At 41.6% G+C, this 25,528-nt stretch overlaps 1 protein-coding gene across 1 annotated transcript in view; it reads left to right on the top strand.

Moving 5' to 3' along the window:
• Positions 1-25,528, top strand: part of LOC137284810 (neuronal acetylcholine receptor subunit alpha-10-like) — a 163,017-nt gene that overhangs the window by 21,716 nt on the left and 115,773 nt on the right. The window contains exon 2 of the mRNA XM_067816799.1: positions 13,743-13,807. The gene's annotated coding sequence lies outside the window, so the exon portion shown is untranslated. The remainder of the gene's footprint in view (positions 1-13,742; positions 13,808-25,528) is intronic.

Raw genomic sequence — 25,528 nt, 5'->3', positions numbered from 1 at the left:
GTGCCAGGCCCAGTTGAAGGTGTGCGTGACCTGTTTGATGAAATCCTCTCACAAGCCACAGGTGATATCATATCTGTGTGTGAGACTGTATGCCAGGCCCAGTAGAAGGTGTGCGTGACCTGTTTGATGAAATCCTCTCACAAGCCACAGGTGATATCATGACTGTCTGTGAGAGTCTGTAGTTGATCTGCACGTCACAGATCAAGACTGTCTGAAACGTAGCACTGGTGATTGAACTGGCACATATCAAGACTGTCTGAGACATAGCACAGGTGGTACACTGACACATGTCAAGGCGGTCTGCCACTCTCTGAAGGTGTAAAACTCCTTTACAAGTGATGAACCTGCTTGAGATTAGGACGGTCCGCCACACTGACCGAAGCGCAAGTCTTATATTTCGACTTTTAGTCACAAACCATAGGTGATGTACCTTTCTTTTATTTGGATCGACTCTCAAAAGATACAGGTGAGTCACCTGTCCAATGTCAGGACCGTCTATATCAGATTACTACATGTATTTAACACACGCTATCGACGGAGATCTGTCCTGTAACAGAAATGGGGTCTTCGCTTGCTCTCCTTTCAGAGACTGACCACTGTTACCAAAGGTCAGCTTGTGTGGTTTAACGTATGGTCTTTATTCTTTATAGAGTTGTTACAGTCCCCCTCAATAGACTGGTATTTGGCCATTAACGATCTTGAATCTTAGCAGGCGATGATGGACCGGAAAGCTGAATTGAGAGGTCTTTGTTGCTTCGCTAAACGAGTCGTGCCCAATGTGTAAACGAATGAAAATGTCACAATGTTGCTTATCCGCGAATCAAGAACGATTTTCAACAAATAATTGGCTTGTCCCCGAGATCAGGGGCTTTTCCCGGTCCGACTCATGTAAAACCACGAGTTAAGCTAGCATTGATTTTTGCCATCTTTTTACTGAGTTCGTCTTGCGGAGGTTGTTAGCAGAGCTTAATTGAGCGACCTTGTAGCCAGCTCCGGCACTCGGGCCAATTACCCTCCAATCATCGCTGTCGCTCTCAGACTCACAAAATTACGCAACAAAAGCCAGGAGATAAGAGAACCCCAAAGATAACATACCACACACACAGGAAGCACGACTGCCCACAACTCGCTGGATTTGCTATAACCCGTAGTCTTGTTTTTAGACATTCAAACTTTAGTCTCTGTTTATACTTGTGCATCAAATAATTGCTTTTCACAATTTGACTTGAAACCGACTGATTGTGTTTTCTGTTAATGTTAGTAGTGATTTGTTACTGTACTAAATAAAGCCAGGAATAAGGTGAGAAACAGAAGATAGTAGGAACATTACAACATGGACATCCGAAACCGCGTCCACAATGACAGACTATGACATCGAGAGACCATTCCATCACCTTGCCATCATCCCATCTCACAACCCTACTGCCATTCCCCTACTTTATATCCGCATCAATTCTCTCAACATCCCACCCCCTTGTGACCACATGGACCATCCCACCATACCGCCACCTTACATACGCATCAATCATCCCACGGTACATCACAATTCATCTACCTTACATCCAACATTACTGTGACGCCATGACTACCTGTTTCTCCCAACAATAGGGAACGATGTGGAACAACTCCTACAACAGGACCTGAATCAATGCGTTAAGCTAGCTGTTGGGCCAATCGTTGACTCACACTACATCCCCAGAGCCGCTGATATTTTCGATCCTGCCTCTCATCTCTCAATATTCACAGTAACAGAGTATTTCACCACTTTATGTGAAGCAAAAGTACTTATATTTCGTTAGCATACATTACCCTCCACGTTAGCTATTTCCAGTCAAACAATATTCAGTGGTATCTCATCTGTAAAACTCATTAAAATCTGATGGTTCATTTTGATACCAATATTGTAATAAAAGGAGTGCATGACGTTTCACTCTGTTCCAGGAAGAGAAATATAAACAAAAACACGTAGCTTGTATATTTGTTGCAGGAGGAACAGAACATATATGATAGTTCCAGAGGTTATCAACGTATCAGTTGGTTACAAAAGATATATAGCGTATCTCATGGTTACCGGGGTCGGGAAGCGTTCACAGTCATGTCATGTATAGTGTTCATCAACATGTTTTTGTGTTTGCCATTATCTCCAAGCCTTAAAGATGACCTCACGAACGCCGTAGACAACCTTGGCACGGGAAGACGCATCTTGTCTTTCAGCTGACGTACAACTTGTCAGAATGGCAGGCTGTTGGAGCTGGCCATTTCCGCTCGTAGGATGTCTTTCGAACTCCGCTGATGGAACTGACTTGACGTTCCTCCAATGAGTTGGTTGTCGTTTTGTCTTTGGCTGATGCTGGTGGCCCCACAAATCGTCTATGGGTTTGCATCAAAAGAATGACAATTCCCAAAAGAGATGTTGAACCTGGAAGACGTCGCTGAACCTGGCTTGTGTTTTCACACGTTTTCTCTTTCACATTTCTCTCTCTTTCATGTGACACATCAACTGTCTTGGCTATGTGAAGCGTAACCAACCATGTCATATTATCTATTCTATTAACACTTGTCTGCGACAGAAACATTTTAGCTGCGTCAGTTCCTAATATCAGACCTTCTGTTCGACTCAGAACTTGTCAACCCTGTAACGTTTGCGTACAGTAACGTACACTCAACGTACTATGTGTACCAACAATATGTATGTCTTTATTCTGTATATCCGTCTACATGCATATGTTATTTCCACTTGCACACTTGCTAAGTTTTGTTTCCATTGAAACTTTCACTGATAAATAGGAGTACTACAGCAGAGTGTAATCAATGACGTAATCCTACCGTTTGCAATGACAAGTGAGTGTAGCCACAATTAATCACTATGTTGTTTATACTTGAACGAATACCTGAACAATGCGGAAATGTATAACCGGGCCATGTTCCTCAAAGCGATCTCAGCATGATGACTATTGTCACCATCAAAGCGATCTCAGTATGATGACATCGTCACCCTCAAAGCGATCTCAGCATGATGACATCGTCACCCTCAAAGCGATCTCAGCATGATGCCTATCGTCACCCTCAAAGCGATCTCAGCATGATGACTATCGTCACCCTCAAAGCGATCTCAGCATGATGACATCGTCACCCTCAAAGCGATCTCAGCATGATGACTATCGTCACCCTCAAAGCAATCTCAGCATGATGACATCGTCACCCTCAAAGCGATCTCAGCATGATGACTATCGTCACCCTCAAAGCAATCTCAGCATGATGACATCGTCACCCACAAAGCGATCTCAGCATGATGACTATCGTCACCCTCAAAGCGATCTCAGCATGATGACATCGTCACCCTCAAAGCGATCTCAGCATGATGACTATCGTCACCCTCAAAGCGATCTCAGCATGGTGACATCGAAGCGATCTCAGCATGATGACTATCGTCACCCTCTATTGAAGCTAGCGAGTTACGAACTCCCATGTTCCGCTATGTTTGGTCCTGTTCGACGTCATGAAGCCGTCAGAATGATCAGATCCGACGTGCATTTAGGAATCGCATAGATCACCTCTTTCGGCGTGCAGAGAATGTCCTAAATTGTTACAATAGATAGGCATGATTGAACTTTGAATTGTTAGTTTAACTTCTAACTTCTTTATACCATGGATAGTCCATGGTGTGTAGTCCGGCCACACCAAGATCCACGAGTGTTGTTCAAGGTCGTCATGGTATTGAAATCAAGTATGCCATCACCATTAACTTTGCCATTGCTCTACGCTTACTTCCACCCGCCGTCGACCACCTACTCCTATATACCACAGACATGTATAGACATGCAAACGTCGAGAGTGACACAACTTGTCCTGAACGACACTGTCACCATTACGATATGATCTTAGAACACTTTGTTCATGGTATTACAATGTAAACGGGTCTTTTGTGTCCCGTGTTCCCGTCACTGTCAACAAGTCCTTTTCTCTTTTTACATTATTCTTACTATCATCAAATGGGCTTCAGATGTGGGGTCGTCTGGTGCATGACCTCGACCCAGTTTCAATCACTCCTTCAGTCCAGAGTCTCTTGAAACATCAATACAATGAATGTTGCCCGCATTTTCGATTTTAAATTAAAGAAAACTTTTGTGTGTTGGGTACTTACACAGTACAACTGAAGTAAAGACCTTCCACCTTCATGCATGCACAAAACGGGAGACGCAATAAAATCTCACCTTGGTCCAGGTGTCCAGTGTCGTATTATTTTGCTGTTGCTACATATGTCATATTTGGGATTTCACTTTCTTGGTAAAGTACAAATTCTAGTACTTTTTTTCGGTTTTCCGCGGTGGTCGCGGTGGCTGAGCGAGCTAGGCGGCTGACTTTGTGTGCTGGCGATTAGGTGCCTGACTCTGAGGGTGCGGGTTCGAATCCCGGATGGGACTCAACCGAAAAAAAGTACTAGAATTTGTACTTTACCAAGAAAGTGAAATCCCAAATATGGTGGAAGTCGCGGTGGCTGAGCGGGCTAGGCGGCTGACTTTGTGTGCTGGCGATTAGGTGCCTGACTCTGAGGGTGAGGGTTCGAATCCCGGATGGGACTCAACCGAAAAAAAGTACTAGAATTTGTACTTTACCAAGAAAGTGAAATCCCAAATATGACATATGTTGCATTTGACCACTTTCTAAATGGCATCGTGTAATCATATTTTGCTGTTGCTGGTCAGGATCATTTTCGTAACATGTGTTTGATGAGGTTTCACAGTCGCATATTGTTAAATTAGCCTGTGGTGTTTCGTAAATTAGTCTTAATCATTGTGTGTACGAATGGCAGTATGCAATTTAGTGCTAATTTATTGACCTATTGACAGTGTTGGTAATTTACCTTGCCTTTAGTGAAGCTGTGCTGATTTATAATATCATTGCGCACACGTGCGACATTGTCGATGAAATGGCAATTTATTTAGTTTATATATGACATTTTACAACTTTGCGAGAATTTACTGTGCCTACAAAACACTTTAGTTAATCTGCAATTTAAGAAGAGTGCATGGGACATTTTATAATGTGCTAACGTGACCCTTTTCTTTCTTCAGCGGTAGTTTGGTGTGATATTGTGTGGCGTTTGTAATTTAGAGTGAACTTAATTGTATTGATATTACGTCGGGTACTTTTAATATTCATTGCAATATAGGGTGTTTTCATGTGATATTTTATAAAATGGGGAAATGTATTGAGCTTCGTTAATATTGTTCTGGTGAGTGACAAAAGTGTATTTACATGTCGACAAAAGGATGCATTGAAATTTCCTGTTGCAGTGTCAGAATATGTGGAAACGCCACAGTGTCTGTTCCTCATACAAATGTGCAAATACTTCCTACTTATGTACAGAAAACATTGGAATTGTTAATTAAAACATGATAAACATTACATATTTCAGAAACACTCTATTTGCTTCTGACATTGATGCATAATTGAAGGTTACGTTTAAGAAGCCATGAAAAACGAGAATTGTACGCTTTGAGTTACTGGCCCTTGTACATTCCCACAACGAAGCCAACAAGCCCAATCTTATTTGAGGTTTAGCAAGGGTGGTCTTTTTTGAGAAATTAGTCCAAATCACATTATTGAATTGTTCGTCCTTGTTGCCAGCATTGTAGCAGATCAGGCCGATGAAAGAAACGCAAAACAATCGACTGTTGCCATCGAAATATATCCTACACACGGGGCGTGAGATGCCCAGGTCCCCATTGTTGTTCGTTCTGTTCCCAGGGGAATCTCAACTACAATGGGAACCAATGTCCCTTTGTCAAATCCTTACAACTGAGTGCAATATACTGAAGAGCGTGGGTCATGGCGTCGTTGCACATTCGGGAACTTCTCATCTGCTTAATGAGGTTAGTTCTATGTGAATTTTAAAAACAGATGTGTAACTGCCTTGGTCCATCAAAGAATGTAGCTGTGGGAGCAATGACGACATACGTCATCTTGACCTCAGGTCAGTTTCCATCAGTGGACCAGGTGTGTCACATATACTAGATTTTTCATGTTAAAATATACTCTCAAGTATGTTATAGAAATCCACTGAAGGCATACAACACCCAAACACAAACAGACAAAGCAGAAAGCAGCCCACTCCAAATAAAGCTTAAGTGGGCATGGTCATGTTTAGGTTGTTAGACACTTACTGGAAGTATAGAGGCACGCTTTGTAAAGATGGACGTACGGGTCTGCAGGTTGTTAGAAATTTACTGGAAGTATAGAGACACGCTTTCTTAAGATGAACGTACCGGATTGCCGGTTGTTCAAAGGTTACTGGAAATATAGAAACACGCCTTGTAAAGATGGAGGTACCGGTTTGTATGCTGTTAGAAGCTAACGTAAAGTAACAGAGATGACCAACGTATGTATAAAACACTCTAGTTGGATAAAAAGACGAGACACATTTAAATGGGGATATCAAATCTAGCATTAGCTGCAGAGCATGTTGACACCTCGTTGAACTGGCTGCCGTTTTCAGACTGTGGAGTGAGACAAGTCATTTTCGGGGAAGAGCGTATTTTATCCCCCGTGACTACACTATCTTGGGTATAAATATGACTAAACAGACCGACAGCCAAATTGCACTTCATGTCTCTGATGCCATATTTAAGTCTCTTCTTAGATCAATACTCTCCAACATTAAGCTGCCGACTGCGAGGAGTGATTTGATCTTTAGCTGTGTTTCCCAATGCACAGAAGAACAATGCTAACCACAGCATGCCGATAGACCACCGCAGCTCGCTCTGTCATTACAAATAACTTTATAGTAGAAAATCTATCATAATCACTTCAGATTGTTTCGAATCATGAATTTTATCTGAAATATGGAATAAAATTGGGGAATATCTTCATCACCTTCGTCATCAGCAGAGACCGTTACGTCCGCTAGTCTCATGCATAGCCATAAATTCTTGAAACAATTCTCGCTCCTTTATTGCGCCGAGGAAACATTCGGCACAAGTTATCAAGCAAAGGCTTTCCTTGGACGTAATCACACAATCATTGGTCCCTATGCTGCAGAAGATAGGGAGCTAGACGTGGCACCGAGAACCTCTTCAGTCATGGCCACTGTGGCCATGACGTGTGTCGTTACAGTAAAATATATTTCACATGCAAACCAAGTCATTCGTCACATGTTGTGAAGGTGCCTTTGATACAGAATAAAGTCATTACTTGTTACTCTGTATTTAACAATATATGAGTTATCATTACAAAAACAAAAATCACATAGAAATTGGTAGACAACTTGATTCACGTCTTCCTGGGATAACATCTGATTGGCAAGGTCACAGAGTGTTCGCCTTAAACAGTGTCTGTGGTGATAAAAAGCTTGGAGTGGTTTCTTTTTCTCACATGTTATATGTTCTATGGCTCACTCGTTCTTGTTCCCTTAGCTGTGATAAGTATCTTACGAAAAGACGAGGGTGGTAATCTTTTCGTCTTGTAATGTAATGATAATACATGCAAATTGATAATGATCCTATTCCACATCCACATTCAGAATATGAATATTATTACCCCGGATAACCTAATTTGCCTGTTACACTTAAGGGTAATAGTCACATGGCTTATCCCAGTGGGTATCCACTTTCTGCTGGGCGTACATACGTCAATTTGAAACAAACTCATTTGTCTAATGTGTGACCACATGTATGACATGTGATGCATTGTTGGGTAGGACTGAAGTCCTAGACAGTCACAGAAGTTACGCTGCCAAACACTGTGGGTCGGTCAGCCAGTGAAGACTTCTCCGCCCCACCTTTGTTGAACTTCAACTGATTTGTAACCTCAGCTCTACACGCCTTGTCACACACCATCACACATCGTTTTGCAAAATATTTGCATTTTTCATTTAAATGAAATTTATATATTTCTTGAATTGATAACAGTCATGTTTGTTATCGGCGTGAACAGATCAGTTTAGTGCTGGTATAAGCTGTGGTGATTCCTATACTTAGGCTCGTGATAAAGCTGAAATCGAAAACCGAAAGTTTTGTCACTTTTTGTAACTTTTATAACGTTATTCCTGAATTTGAATTTGGAATTTGATGTCAACTTTATCAGATACATTTCTGAATAACCATACTCATACTATGATACAATCAATGACATCTGATCAATGTATCTCTGCAGCCAACAATGTCACCACCCGCTTCCATTCTTCAAATGTGATGGGTTTGGCTTTTTTTCCCTCTCTGAGATAAACCGTATCTCTAACAGAATGCCATTGAGCACCGTCTCGTCCGACCACAGGTGCCTCTCTAAGAGCGTCTAGGTCTTTCAGGACTTCAGCGGAAAGTCTTGGAGAAAGAATAAGGTTCGCTCCGTCTGTCGAGCGTTGTTTTCCTGTATCCGACCATTGAGTCCGGAACGCTACGTTGACGTTGTCGTTGCGGTAGGCGACGTGAGCGCAACAACACCATGTGCACTTCAGTTGGTGTGAAGAGGTTGGGGTAAATATTTTCCTTCTTCCGGTGTTGGAATATGTTTGCTCTGTGCCCCCTCCCACGGCGAAGCAATTGTTCTGTCTCTCCCTCTCCCGCGTTAACCCCTCCCACACCAATCAGCCCTGCCTGGACCCACTCCCCCTGCCCTGCCCCTCCCTCGCTCCAGGGGAAACATGCGCGGAATCAATACCAGCAGCAACATCCAAGAACCTCGCCGGCCTCAATCATTTGGGGATTCGGGAACGATATTTCATCAATGGTTTCAGCGTCTGGGTCTTCTGTGGTCCTTCAAGAGAAATTTGAGCAGTTAGTCGTTCATGTAAAATATGATTGGGAGCTTTAGAGACATTCAACCAGTGCGATATTTGCTGCGGTGTCTTATTTCTATCACTGGTGAAATTGACAAGCGAACTTCTGTGGCGAGATGGGAGAGACAAAGTAAGTTAACGGGGTAGTGCTTCTCCTCAAGGTCTCAAAGAAGTCGAGAATGTCTTTGAAAGTCGCGGCCCCACTTGACCGGAATCCCAAGGGTATTGTTTTTACGACTGCTTTGATTTTTAATTATCGTGTGAGAAAACGAAACAGAAAACGTCTGACTGGCTGGTGAAACATGAAACATCGCCCACCGCTCTTTGATGTCAGAAGATGTCAGTACACAAAACCAGTATCCATTCTCAGTACATACTGTATGTCAGCCACAATCAATATAGCTTGTACACCTTGCAATACACCATGTAGTACACACTACACAACCAGCATCCGTTCTTTGTACATACTGTGTGTCAGCCACAATCAAAATAGCTTGTACACCTTGAAATACACGGTGACCATGTAGTACACACTACGCAACCATCATGCGTTCTATGTACATACTGTATATCAGTCACAGTTAATATAGCATGTCACAAAGCAAGTACACACTGCAATGGACACATTGTTAGACGCAATCAGTACGTGTTGCTGTACACACAGTACGTCAGACACTAACGTTTTTGCGTGTTTGGGTATGTGTCTGACGACTAAATACTCAAACTATATCAGGGTAGTCTGAACATAATTGAGTCTTACGGGACAATCCAGTGACAAATAACCAAATTACTTCTCTCAAACTCAAACTATTACTTCAGCCTCAACTCAAGGAACAGCGCACTCAGTGTGTATGTCCGATGTATGACGCGGTATCTTATACAAATGGTTGGTATGCAGAGGAAATAATACGATCTCAACTGACGTCATATAAGACTCAGGCACAGGTGGGGTAGTGTAGTGGATAATGCGTTCGTTCGTCACGTTGAAGGCTCGAGTTCGATTATCCATATGGGTATAATGTATAAAGCCAATTTCTGGTGTCCCGCGCTGGGGCATTGCTAAAAACGGCGAAAAACTAAACTCACTCATTCACATGCGATTCAGACAGCAGAACGTTCAATGTGAGGCTAATAGAGTACAGTTTTACATATACAACGTATACATCAGATGGTTTAGAATTCGAGCCTTGTACTTCATATGTCTGGTAACTGCCTTATTCCATTTGGGCGTGTCAATGTGTGGAATGTATCACTTCATTACGTGCCAGTTTATTCAATTCTAAAAAATCGTTTCAACGATTTCTATGGCGGCTCACAAATCAAGCCACATTCCGGCAATAAATAATCTAAAAGTACATGTTCGTGAGACTATTGCAAGGGAGGTAAAACGAATGCCCGCAGCTACGTCTAGACAAGACAGAATATGCCAGAGTCACTGCAAAAATCTAGACAAGACAGAATATGCCAGAATCCCTGTATAGGTCTACACAATGCAGAATAGGCCTGAATCCCTGTATAAGTCTACACGCTACAAAATATGCCACAGGTCCTTGTATAAGTCTACACACTACAGAATATGCCACAGGTCCTTGCATAAGTTGCGTGGTCCTTGTAACAAATACTATATAACAGATCGTGATGTAATCATATCTGTTCCATAGACAGATGGGATTTAGGGATATGCGAAGCACTACTTATCATCACACTGTAGTGATATCAGTGCCATGGCCACAGATGGTGGGTAAAATGCAGTTCTCTGAAACTATGTTCAATACACATGTACACTGCTTTTACCGGTACATTGACGTTATCGTCATCTATGTAGGTACGTTATACACGCAGTCTGGTCTAGTGAACATGGAAAGAACAACATCTTAAGTCGTTAATATTGCTGTTGTATATACATGCTTTAATACACATTTCATGTGCTGACAAAGCTTAGAAGAAATGACTTGTACGCTAAGTATGATATAAACAGATATATAAACAGGTCGTAATCACCAGGCAAGACTATTAAAACGCCACGTATCTTTTTTGGGAATTTACAGGATCCCGATGAACTATTTGGTTTGCCACAATATATTGTATGTATTGAGAAGGTTTGTGAGACGGTAATGTCAACATAATTGTCCGAACCATGAACATTGTTTGCTCCAGAAGAAAGAAATGTGGAACAAAGTGAACCACAAGCAGGTTTTGGTTCGTGAGCACCTACTGAGAAACAAATATAACAATAAACATTGTTAGGTTTAGAAGAAAGTGATGTGTTGTTATGTGAGCAATAAACACCACTGGGATGACATCATTTTATGGATGGTCAGCTTCTTTATATACAAATAACGACGTTTCGGTACAGCTTCTTATACAGTGTTGAAGAGTATGCTATATAGCAGAAGCTATACCGAAACGTCGTTATTGTGAATTTTCTATCTCTTTACCACCAACTTTCTCTCAAACAAAATACCACTGGGTTTTCAGTAACATGCTGCTGCTTGAACAATAAACAGATAATAAGCAAACATTTATAGAAACATGGTAACGAAGTGCATTTAATTGTTTATTTTTGTATAATTTTACAATAAGTATAATTCCATAATTGCGATACAATAAACAGATGAGGTTTATTGAAAACGCATTGACTAAGACCGTGTGAGAATGAACAGGTATTATTAGCTTTAAAGAGCCCTAGGTATAGTCGTATGGAAAGGTTAAACCCGCACACAGTTAGCATACATAGGGAACGTTGGCACATTGTCACGAAGATGTGGGAGTATGTCAAAATGCCACGCAGGTATCCATCTCACAGCCTTCACTGTGGCAATGTTTCATTCTGTTATGGACTGTACCCATAGACTGTTCGAAAATGTTACGGAATATGTAAGTATTTATAAAACAGTATTGATAAATGATATCGATTGCTTATGCTGGTAGCGAATAATGGGTGGTGGTAAGGCCTACCCCACCATGCTGGTGAAGCTGGGATTCTACACCAGCAATCAATGTTTACTATTCTTCCGCAAGTGAATGTGAAGTTGCAAGACTGCAAAGGTATAAGGCAGGGGCTGCTTTTTACAATATGTCAATAATCTACATGTCTGAACCTGAGCTCGTTTGGATCCACGCCATGTCGTCGATTGAGTCACGAAGATGGTTTGTCGATGATCACTCTGCAACGGAATACGACACGCATTACCTTCTAATAGACCAACTTGTCACTTGATTGGACTGTAGAATATGTGTAAGCACAGATCTCTAGGTGATGTGATATATATCCTTGACGGATGTATATCTTTGACTTACATAGTATATTATCAATTGATGTGGAATGTGTTCAACAGGACCATTTTCAATAGAGATGTTATAAACTCTAGATTGTGGAATATGATCCGCTGATTTCATTTGGTGTCGTTATCCTCGCTATTTTCAGCACACGTGTTATAAACTCTAGATTGTGGAATATTCTCAGCTGACGTCATTTGGTACTGTCATCCTCGATATCTTCACCAAACATGTTATGAACTCACCACCGCTGAATATGCTTAAATGAAATATGTATGTCATTTATCACTAAATGTATCACACACAGAGTGTAGCAGTAGTATAATTATGATGAGGTTTTACAAATATCATCAAACAGTATCATAGATTGCTTGATATATATGTCATGAAAAACCCTCAATATCTGATATACATCCATGTTAATGGAATGTTTCCATGTCATTTACATCCACTTTCATGGAATATTTCCCTATGGTATGCTAGGCACCCGTTATCATACACTCATATCATACCACCCATATCTGCCTGTTACAATGGTTGTTGGTTCGTGCGTTGTTTAATGCTGCAGTCAGCAATGGCTGGACAATCCAGTGATCAACAACATGAACATCGATCTACGCATTTGGTATTCGGTGGCATGTATCAAACAAGTCTCACCACCAGATCCCGTTAGTCGTTTCTTACGGCCCTGTTATATGAATACCCACAACGTATATGATATGTATTTGCCATTTTGAAGAGCACATGATATACACTTACTTTCACGAAATGTGCTGACGTGATATATACATGTTGTAACATGTCCATTGCAAACTTGTTGTGTAATCTGACCTCACTTGCATATAAATGAATTTTACACAAAATGAGTATGTTGTTTGACTTTTTTCTGTGACGGCCTGAGGAAAACATGTCCTTTGAACCCTATCGTTCAGTGGAGAAGACATTGTTCTCCAAAGAACTGTTTTAATAGAAAACTAATGTTAACGATGTCAGATGGGTCGATTGCTTGGCTAATTTTCATTACTGTCAATACGATAATGAAGCCTCATAGATATATGAAAACACAACTACGTCAAAATGCCACCATTAATGTACAAATCAATATTAACCTGTTTAAACCTGTAACTGAGATGCCAAAGTAATTAAGATGTGATCTGCTAACTGTTCCTTTTGTGAACGTTTAGGATGAGCACTCACCCCACACGTGAGTGCGGAATGACTAGATATCTGCATAAACTAGTCTTTAGACTTTACATGTACCACATGAAGCATTTGTAACATGTCTCCACGTACTAGGGTATATATATATATATATGTGTGTGTGTGTGTGTGTGTGTGTGTGTGTGTGTGTGTGTGTGTGTGTGTGTGTGTGTGTGCCTGTGTTACTCTTGTTGCCATAGTTACGATGGGCATTGAGAACTTTTTAGCAGCCTTTATGAGATGCCATTTGACAAACGCCCCCATTATCCTTATCATGGACAATGTACTTCCTCATCGACACGTCCTTGGTGTTCGCAATAACATAATTTTCTATTCATTTGCTCGTTCACGATCATACGCTGCCGAGAAAATATCCGTTCAAGATTGTAGTACTGTCGAACTTTCCAAACCTAAGCGAGACTAAGTGATATCAATGCACAGCGTGATTAAGAAGGGTTGGATATACGTATCCTTGTGTGTTTTTCAGGTTGTTTCTGAGATGTGTGCATAGATGTGAACAGCCGGATCTCAAGTGACGAGCAAACAACATAGGTGAGTTACTGCCCATACATGCTTATTGAGATGCACACCAATGCATTATAATTAATTAAGCACCACACTATTTTGAAAATAAGATCTGATGCTATAAAAGGTCAGTTAACAACATGTTGGTGGAAATGTGGTGAGGCAGAATTCTTATCCAAAGTAATTATTAGTCTCCCGCTGAATCAACACAGTTAGATATAGTTTTGACCAGAATAACAATTCTGTTACATACCGAGATAATATTTACACATCAAGTAAGCTTTAATTAGCATAATCAGAAAGAACCATAATATCTTGATTCAGACCTTTTCCCAAAAATTCAGAATACTAATTGACAAAGACTGAAAAAGGCCACACAGATAAGATCTTAGCAGAGATCGTTGATGATTTTGACTATATTATATTGAATATAACACTTCTCCTTGTGTGATACTGACAGTTGCACCTCAAATCTATCAGTTTTGTATGCAAAGCAACTTTTACTATACTTTAAAGTTTTACGTTTTTCAGTTTGACATTAACCTTTCCTAAATCTTAGCTTGCAAACGTTCACCCAATCGCAATAAATAAAGAATTAATAGGCCATATAGCAATCAATTATTGCTTTCACTTTTCAAAATAATGTAATTTGTTTTTTGACAGATAAACACGTGTTTAAGTGTAGGCAATTATCCTAATTGAAGTACATGTTAATTTCAATGATGTTTTTGAACCCCCTGCTCAATCAAATTATCAAGGTTATTTTTAGCAAGATGAGATTAGAATTTCATTTCAGACAAAACTGAAAATGCAGTGTGGTGCTTATCTTATGCAAGGATGTATGTATGGCTTTTGACATGCTTTCGAGCGAGCTAGCGTGCGTGCGTACGTGTGTATGTGAGAGAGAGAGAGTGAGTGAGTGAGAAAGACGGGTACAGTTCACATTTTCTCCAGCACCTGTCATTGTCACAGTTTGAATGTGAGTATCAAACCGTGTTTATGTCAAGGCAATACGGAGTCTAACTATATATAGGGTTTGCCTCATGAGATTCTGATATGAAGTTGCATAGGCTATATTACAGCACATAAGTCGGCACTTCTGGTAACGGCCCACTCGGTGATTTGTGGTCCATGTTAAGGCACTTTAGTGGACACACAATATTGCACCGGACTAGAACACGTGTTTTCGATGTTGCGGTACATTACTAGACACACGATGTAACAGTTGACTGGATGATGTGTGCTCTAAGGTACGGCACATGGTACGGCACATTAGTGGACACACCATGTGACAGCTGACTGGGTGATGTGTACTCTAAGGTACGGCACATGGTACGGTACATTAGTGGACACACCATGTGACAGCTGACTGGGTGATGTGTACTCTAAGGTGCGGCAGTTAAGTAGACACAACATCTTACAGCTGACTGGATGATATGTGCTCTAAGGTATGGCACATTAGTGGAAATACTATGTGACAGATGACTGGATGATATGTGCTCTAAGGTACAGGACATTAGTGGAAATACTATGTGACAGCTGACTGGATGATATGTGCTCTAAGGTACAGGACATCTGTGGACACACCACGTGACAGCTTGGTAGGTGTTTGGTGTTTCGTCACCTTAACTAAAGACGTTACCCCAACAAGTATCCACCTCTTGTAACAGCCTCTTGTTACAGAATGTTCTATGTTTTGATGGAACAAATGGAGAAGACGCCGTTGGACTGTTTGTATGTTCCGTCAAGGGGGGATCATATTGTTGTGGGAAATTGAAAGGAATCCTCCACCGTGGTCATCTGCTGCATGGTGTGTGTACTGAGGGCAAAAAACTGTGTAAATTACCTTGGGAAGTAACGGAAAACGTACACTGAACATTATAATGTTCCTAGTACATTGTTCTTCAAAGAATACAGAGAGCGTTTTGTGTGATAAGCAGGTCGTGCATTCATCTTCCAGCAATGTCATTTGCATTGTAGATCGTATTTTGAGCTTTGTGCTGTGACAAGTGTATCGAACCTGATGCACTGTGCCTTGAGCAACATGTACAGCGGGTCGGGTTTTGAGCTCTTGAAACACAAGCACCATCACAGGTCGACTATTTAACAGATATGAGGAGGACAATCAGTTCAACACGTTCGTCATACTATTATGCTGATGTGAGTGACCGGGTGGCCTGTTTGAGACAACGAGGTTGTCGTGAACGTCACCACCACCACCTAGGGACCGTCACAACGACATGCCAAAACAACACAACAAAACCTTGCCTTTGTATAGTGCATTAACAAATGCACTCACAACAAATTGAAGAAATAAATCCCCCATGAAAGAGCTATTGTTACGATTCCAACAAATGATAAAGATGATTGTTCTTGCGTCTTGTTCAAATCGATTTCTATTTGATCACGTGTATTCAGCTAAGAGCTATTCAGCCCACACATTGTGATGGGATGACATTAGGTACAGCGTCTGTCACCATAACGGTGTCTTCAAGTCACAACGTACATTATATCACACAAGCAATACAAGCACTAATGAATGCTTGTGTTGTTACATATTTACAAGTATCCATGTTACAAAGGAAATAGCCTTTTCCTCATCAGCGAGGGTGTCTCACACGCACCTGTGGTCTTCTACCATGCCGGTCTGTATCGCCCAGCCAGCAGCACCTCAGCCCTGTATGCAGCAGCTATATACGTCACTTGCTAGCGTTTTAGCAGTGGCGACACGCGCATATCCTTATTTGGATGGACTGTGCGATATAAATGCAGAGCTGTTATCAACACTACAGAACCAGATATATAAACACAAGGCATTAGCTCTTGAACTGTCGACATTGAATGCATTATATAAACAGTCGAGGTGTATTTAGTTCAAGGAATAACAAGTTTGCAGTGATGTTTTAACGATCATTTTTGCACAGAACCTATGTGGAATGAAAATGCACCATGTAAATCTGGCGTTGTAGATAAAGCTTGTTCCATGAAATACCGGTGCGCGTTGTCGTGATCATTTGGGGTTTTAGTGATGTTAGTAGGAGTTTTTCTTCGTTTTTTCTCTTTTTTGGGGAGGGTGCATGAACTACTTTCTTTGCAATAATAGCATGCGTGAGCGCAAGGGATTCTGGTTTCATGTCAAGGTCATTTTGGATCGACGTGTACGTTAACGTTAGAAATACTGATATTCATGGTATTGTAACACAAGAGTTTGTTTACGTTGCACTTAGAATACTGATCGGGCAGAATTATAACTGAAGCGCTTTTGTGCGACACCGTAAAGAATGCTGATACACGTAACGTGTCGTTACAAAAGAGGACATGTCCTCTAGTACTAGGAAGAAAGATGTCCCCGGTGTCGCAACAAAAGACGTGACCGTTATCACCAGGAATACTAATACTGTGGGTATTTCAAGTATACAGGTCGGGTTCGGTAGTGCACGGACTTATCAAACACGTGTCATGGTAACTGTATGCCCTGGTTTATATTTCACGCATGACGAACAGGTAAGGGTATATTAGCAACATGAATAAACGGGCAAAAGTTAAATGTGAAATGGTGCTCTCGAGAATTTTCTTTGATAAGGATAGGAATTTGTCAATGGTAATATCCCTCAAGATCTTTGCTTTAAATACATTAACGCAAAGCCAACCTGCCTCTTGTGACAGAAATGTGAACATTTCTTTTGACAATACAACGAGTTTGATATTGTCCGTTGTCCATGGTTTGGCATCTGATCTGTTTAACTGTTGCAGTCCAAGTCGAATACGCCATCAGGTTTCACAGTTCAAGGCTTCAGTAATAATACGTGTTGCATAAGTGTTCAGCGTACGATTCCTGTCTTGTACTGAATGACAAATGAAAACCATCTTCACACGAAGTAGCTGTGGATTCAATTACGACAGCGTTATTCATGTCAAGTATGCCTTTAATTTTTAAAACGTCAGCTATTCTATGATTTTATGAAAGCCATCTCCACGCCAAGCAGTAATGGATTCAATTAAGAAGTTTTTATTGGCGTCCAGCAATCCATTAATTTTTAAAGATATCTTTACGTCAGCTCTTCTATGACTTTGTGGATGCAGTCTTCACAACGATGGTATGAGGGAAAGCATGTCCCTATGTCAGGAATGCAATGCTGATGTGAGAGTTGGTGATGCGTTCCTTATTGAAACCCTTCCTTAAATAAGACAATAAAGTTGTTTTCCAAGCTGGCCATGGTTTTTAACGATTGAAATTACACACTGTGACTAGATCGATACAGTACCAGGTCGATATCTTCTATAAGACTCCACGCCCAAGTGTCTCGGCCCGCCTGGTGATGTCTCTGCTGTCGGTGATATCGCCACTGTCGCTGCCTCACTGGGCAAGTAGATCACAGACTGCAATATTAATTGCATGGGGAATACAGCACCAAGAGGGATAGTTACGGCTGAGTTGCGAAATAGTACTGACATGTCATACCAAGGATCAAGTATTTGTATCTCATTGACACCCCAAGAAACTATATGTCCACATATCATTTGTTAGGAAATATAAACAAATCCATTATTCAAAATGTCGCGGGAGGCAGGGGCATTGTAATTGTTTTTGTTCAAGGTATTACTTGCTCTTAGGAATTTATGTACCTACCTCACTAATAGCTACAGAACAAGAGACCCGTGAGGATCCGGGTTAGAATCAATCTTCCATTATCCATGCTTGTCGTAAGGGGCGACGAACAGGATCTGGTGGCGAGGTTTGCTGACTTGGTTGACGTATGTCATCTTTTCCCAGTTGCGTAGATCGATGCTCATGATGTTGATCACTGGATTGTTTGGTCTTGACTAGAATTCACTAAGAGCGTAATATTATAGCTGGACTATTGCTGAGTGCGGCGTAAACCTACACTCACTCACAGATGAAGAATATTTTAGAACACGTAGTGAACTAACAAATGATGCCAAGCAGGTATTAACTGAAGTGCCATCAGCCTTCATAAGTCAAAGACTTACCAGCAAACCACTGACATGCAAACAGTGGACTTCATACACCTAAAACTGTGATTTCATAACCTTCTCCAGATCGTATCCAATCACCACAAGATTACCGAATAAGAGATCAGACTGTTTCTGGGGTATTACCTCAATAGCTATGCAGATTCGACACCAATGATAGCCCACCGTTCACACCTTAATATTATTACCACTATAGTAAAGAACGAACACCAGACTGTTCCCGCATTAATACCACCCCACCTATATAGATCACCGGCAAAATATCATCCAGCTGTTCTCACCTGACTTGGACTGCAACTAGATTACTGACTGATACCATCCCATTGTTCTCACCTTAATTTTATCGCGACTAGATCACCGACCAATTTTATCCCACTCTTCTCACCTTAATTTTACCGCAACTAGATTACCGACTGATACCATCCCAAAGGTCTCACTTTAATTTTACCGCAGCTAGATACACCGACTGATAACCTCCCACTGTTCTTACCTTAATTTACCGCTACTAGATCACCGACCGATACCAACTGATTAACTGTTCTCACCTTAATTATACCGCAGAGAGATCATCGACCGATACCATCTAACGGTTCTCACCTTAATTTACTGCAACTAGATTACCGACTGATACCTTCTCACATAAATATTACCATAACTAGATAACCAACAGATACCATCCCACCGTTCTCTCTTAAACTGTACCGCAACTAGATCATCGACCGATACCATCCCACCGTTCTCACGTACATTTGACCGCAACTAGATCATCGACCGATACCATCCCACCGTTCTCACGTACATTTGACCGCAACTACATCAGTGAGCGATACAATCCCACTGTTCACTAGTTAATTCCACCTTCATCAGATCTATAACCGCTAACATCCAACTGTTCCCGGGTTAATACCATCACATTAGATCGATGACTGATAAACCAGCGCTGTTCCTCGGTCAATACCATCACATTAGATCGGTGAACGGTAAATCGTCACTGTTTCCCTTAAACTGTGATTCCCACTTGCTCGTTACTAGAATAAAATCGTGGTTCTAGGCTTCCCATCCGTACCAGCAGCCAAAGGAGACTTCAGGGAGGATCTGCCTGGAGGAAGGGAAGTAACTGTGGAGTTCTAACCGTATCCCAGTTACTGGTGCGTTCATGGAGCGCTGATCGATATGCTTACATCTCACTGAAGATACCACTCAGTTCGTCGTGTTTTCTAACAGGAGGTACCTTATACTTCTGAAATAGTGATCAGGATGTGTGATGGTCTATGATATCCTCATTCATAGCTGTATATTTCTGTAGGTTGACGTTACTGATACTCCTTGATACAGCAGCACAGACATATATTGTTACAATGAGACAAGGATGTGTCTATAGCCAGCGGTCTTAGATACTTACATAAAGTTATATGTGGAGGAATGTTTTCGGTTGGAAATGGAGTTATACATACTGCTATATAGGTATAAAAGAGGATCTGCAGGAAATAATATCTGGATTATCGTACATACAGACATACTATGGATCAGGGTTATCTGTTGAATATGTCGTTCAATACATCTACGTAACGATATACTGGTGGCAAGGTATGTCTGTTAAGACCCCCTGCTAAAGACCTCAACAAATGTATACTGAGAACAAAAGATTTTTGGTTGGAATGTTCGAAGATATTTCTAGATACAGTTGGGTACCAGGGAATTTCTCAGTCTGGCCGAGAGAGGAAAATTCTTAACTGTTCATGATAGCATCAGTTGAAGCTGTGTGACACGGTGGCATGAGAGATCTGGGAAGGTAGTGGTCTTTTCTTGATGCTCTCTAATACAGCTGTATGTGGAGGAACTGGTCAGTCAGTCTCTCTGATACTGTTGTATGTGAAGTTAGTGTTCGATGCTTCTCTCTGATAAAGTTGTCTGTGGAGGTAGTGGTCCATGGCTCTCTTAGGAAAGTTGTCTGTGGAGGTAGTGGTCCATAGCTCTCTGTGATAAAGTTGTCTGTGGAGGTAGTGGTCCATTACTCTCTCTCATATAGCTGTCCGTGGAGTTAGTGGTCCGTCCATAACACTCTGATACAGCTGTCTGTGGAGTTAATGGTCCATATATCTCTCTGATATAGCTGTTAGTGGAGTTAGTGGTCTATAGTTCTCTGTTACAACTGTCTGTGGAGTTGGTGATCCATAGCTCTCTGTTTCAGTTAGTGGTCCATAGAGCTCTCTCTGATACAGCTGTCTGTGGAGGTAGTGGTCCATAACTCTCTCTGACACAGCTGTCTGTGGAGGTAGTGGTCCATAACTCTCTCTGATACAGCCGTCTGTGGAGGTAGTGGTCCATAACTCTCTCTGATACAGCCGTCTGTGGAGGTAGTGGTCCATATAGCTCTCTCTGACACAGCTGTCTGTGGAGGTAGTGGTCCATATAGCTCTCTCTGACACAGCTGTCTGTGGAGGTAGTGGTCCATAACTCTCTCTGATACAGCCGTCTGTGGAGGTAGTGGTCCATAACTCTCTCTGATACAGCTGTCTGTGGAGGTAGTGGTCCATATAGCTCTCTCTGACACAGCTGTCTGTGGAGGTAGTGGTCCATAACTCTCTCTGATACAGCCGTCTGTGGAGGTAGTGGTCCATATAACTCTCTCTGATACAGCCGTCTGTGGAGGTAGTGGTCCATATAACTCTCTCTGATACAGCCGTCTGTGGAGGTAGTGGTCCATAACTCTCTCTGATACAGCCGTCTGTGGAGGTAGTGGTCCATAACTCTCTTTGATACAGCTCTCTGCGGAGGTAGTGGTCCACAACACCCTCTGAAATGCCATTTGTGTTTTCTAGCTTTGTACTAAAGGCCGGTGGCCTCATCACTAGAGGAATAACAGAAGAATACATCCTTACACCGCTATTGACGTATGTTGTGTTCCGTAACAGATATTGGACACAACAGAATGATACTGAGGCTATGTAAATCAATACATAAGCCCCCGTATTACGCCCAGTGTCGGCATTGGGGCTAGGAAGAAACAACGATTTCTGTACATGTTATTTCTAATATCTCATTAATTTCTTTATGACTGATCTGATTTGTTTCTACCATGAACACCTGCGATTGGTGTCAACATATCTGCCTGTCAGACAGGGTTGCGTCCCCTGATACTTGCAGCGTACACAAAGAGGACGTCCTATGACGTCATCGTCCAAAGCTTCACGATGTCTTAATGTTTGTAAGGGATATGATTAGACGCGAATGTTACGCACTGATTCTGTTTTGGACGTCTCCTGTGTCGAAGTATGTGAGCCGCAGGGCAAGTCAATGTTTGAGTAAGACACTAATTTTTTGGATTGCCATTATGGCCCCGTCTATCGAACGTCCTAACTCTGGCCATGCCTATCTCTCAATATATCTGTGTAACTTTCTTTAATATATTTCACGAAGGTATTTGTAAGTGTCTGACTAGTATTACTCATCAGTATTCCTTGCGGACTGATGTTTTTATTGATATTATGGAGGTGGCACCCCACATCTTTACGTGTATGACGGGTGTCATCATGACAGCGTCAGTGTCTGCATGTATATCAAGTCACTCTACAAGTACGTTTGACATGCGGTATTACTCAGCTGTGTTTGTCTCAGTTATATGTGCTTTTAATACTTCTTTAACGAGCTATGAATCTAACGCATCCTAATAAAGCCTAAAAGACGAGTAGGTTTAATGGAGTTTAAATCTCTGTTTTGGAAGTCGTTATCAGCCCGTGATCATCTGCTCATTTAAAGAGAACCATGAATAATTTATTTCCTCCCGATTTATGCATTTCTTCATATACAGACAATTTCCCTCGGAATTCGTCCATGTTCGCTTGAGGGTTATTTTCAATGTAAATCAATACATGATTGATTGTATATTACAGCAATTAGCTGTAGAAGTGAGCCCATTTCAGTTGCACGCGCACCAAGTGTCACGGGCAGGTGCCCCCTTGTAGTACTTACCGAGACATCACGGCTACAGCCCATTCATCTTTGTCTAAACCAGCAGTCATTATATATGCTGTGTGTAACAGGCAGCAAAACATTACCATGCTGAAGGCTCCACAATCACAGATCAAGGGAGATTACTCTTCTTATGTTCCGTTTGATATGCTTTTGTCTGTTTTGGTTTTGTGCCGTGCTCCGTTGTTTCAGCTATATGAGATATTTATGACTGTAAATAATAATGTCTGGACCAGACAAACCCGCGACAAACATCGATGAATGAACCTGGGATATGGTCACAAGCATCAACCTAGTCAATAGGGTTCTCCACCCCAAGTGCGGCACGCTTTGGACATTCACCATCTGTTTGTTTGTCCTGAATGTAGTAACAGTGTATGTATGTATGTATGTATGTATGTATGTATGTATGTATGTATGTATGTATGTATGTATGTATGTATGTATGTATGTATGTTTGTATGTATGTATGTATGTATGTATGTATGTATGTATGTATGTATGTATGTGTGTGTGTGTGTGTGTGTGTGTGTGTGTGTATGTATGTATGTATGTATGTATGTATGCATGTATGTATGCATGCATGCATGTATGTATGTACATACGTATGTATGTGCGTACGCGAGTGCGTGCGTGCGTGGAATGATGGATCAATGGATGCTTGCGTGCGTGCGTCCGTTTGTTTCTGTGTGCCTCTGTGTGCTTGTCTTTCTGATTTTTGTGAGTGAATTCGCGCGTGTGTGTTTTCGTGCGTATGTGTGTTTGTGCGAGTACATGCGTGTGCGTGTGCGTGTGCGTGTGCGTGTGCGTATTCAACATCTAAATGTTACGAGACAGTGGGGTCTTGGTACACAGACCCTTATGTCTTCAGTTAAGAGATAGAGGAGTGTCAATGTCCACTCCGAAGTGCTGCAGTATATTTGTGCCATGATTCAGTCCTTCGTGTTTAATACACGTTAAGGAATTCTCATGCTTTTTTCATGGCTGGTATATATTGAATTCCTCTTCCATCCCAGCAGCTTTTTAGTCGGAGGGCCATGCTCCGTGTCAAGGACAACAACAGCTCGTAACGCTAATCGCGGTTGTTAATGGTATATCTTACAGACCATCTATCGATTATTTAGTCACCAGACATACCGCCACAAATCGCTCCCATAATCAGGTTAGAAACTTACCCTGTAAAATATATTTCGGGCTTGTAACTGTTAAAACTGTTTTTGTCGTCTTCGATGTGTTATCTCATGTATCTCCTCGTGTAGGTGAAGACGGAGCCATCTATATGCAAATACGGAGTTACACGGGGCCAGGCAGCCATGGATGTGTCCCTCACTAGATAAACGGTACACAGTATATTGATGCCTGACCACGAGTTAGTCTGTCAGGTTTGTTATCTCTGGTGAGATGATGGTAATCTCGTCTGAGTGAAAAAAAGGAGGGCACATTTGGTAATTAAAAAAGAGTTGCTGTATTGAATATGACTGACTGCCACCTTGTGGTAGGCTTGAAGTCTGTGTGTTTAGCTAGTTGCTCAGTGGTAACGCGTTACTGAATGGTACTTGTGATGGAAATCATGTGATTCAACATGACTATACACGTATGAAGTAAGTCTTTTATGTCCCATATCTCTCCTGGAAGCAGTCTGTTGGGGAGTGAGTCAGTGACTGACACATTGTCAGTGTCAGTGCCACATGTCTGACCCAGAAGGAAGCTTCCCACTTTGTATCCTCTTGATCATACGGAAATCTTCGTCGTAAAAAGCCTACGTTATTGGTACTAGCCTCCCTTAATTGTGTGCGCTAGACTAGTACATTTGAGGGTGTTAAGACAAACCATACGTTGTCCATGACTTAAAGGAGAATGTTCTGATTTTTCAAAATGTCAGCTGTACAATAACAACATGTCACCAGTCGCGTCTAGGACATCGAAAAAAAGTGGCTGGTAACGAATCGCTTTTAACAAACATCCACATCCAATCCACATCCACATCCACATCCACATCCACATCCATATCTCTCACACACACTCACTCACACATACACACACACACATTAATATCCACACTAAAGCCTATGTCCTTCCACGGAAATCTTCCACCAAAGCAAGCCCTACCCCTTTCCTAACATTCACAGTTGCACGCGCATGTGCACCATCGCTAGTGCACTAAACACCATTACCCTACATCAAAGTGTACACCCACAAAACATGCACATCTCTCACACTGCATGCATCCTAATCGTAACATATCGTTCAGTTCCCGCGAAACCACCACGTCAAGAAGCTTCACAATATATCCGCATGGTCTACTCTCATGAGTCTCCTCCATCCCCAAACCATGCCCCATTTAACCTACCTGAATCCCTACCCCTCACGCTAGTACCCACTGTCACTCTCAGAGATTTGTCAAGTCCCCTCCATCCCCGACACCTCACCAGACCTGTATCCCCAGGTCCTTACATCCCCGCTGCAAGTACCGCTTCCAAATTCAGTCAAATATCATTTTCTAGAACAAACTTGATTAGCAAATGGCGCGTGTTGGTATGATGACACCATCTTGGAGGCCAATGAATACTTAATAAATATTGCAAATGCGAAAAGGCCACTTAAACTATCCTTTTTCCTCTTGAACAAATTCTGTATCTGGAAATTGGCTTTAAATAGGGATTTGTGAGTGCGAGAAGTTTTGCTTTCATGTCTCACCAAAATCTTTTTTAAAATGATAATTATCTTGCTTCGTAAATAGATGCAAATGGTCTCTGTTTAGAGCTGGTTTGTGTTGTAAAT

This window comes from Haliotis asinina, chromosome 5, assembly GCF_037392515.1.
Source record: "Haliotis asinina isolate JCU_RB_2024 chromosome 5, JCU_Hal_asi_v2, whole genome shotgun sequence".
Classification (NCBI taxonomy): domain Eukaryota; kingdom Metazoa; phylum Mollusca; class Gastropoda; order Lepetellida; family Haliotidae; genus Haliotis; species Haliotis asinina.
The sequence above is the reverse complement of the archived record's forward strand: the minus strand, read 5'-3'. Positions and strand labels throughout refer to the sequence as shown.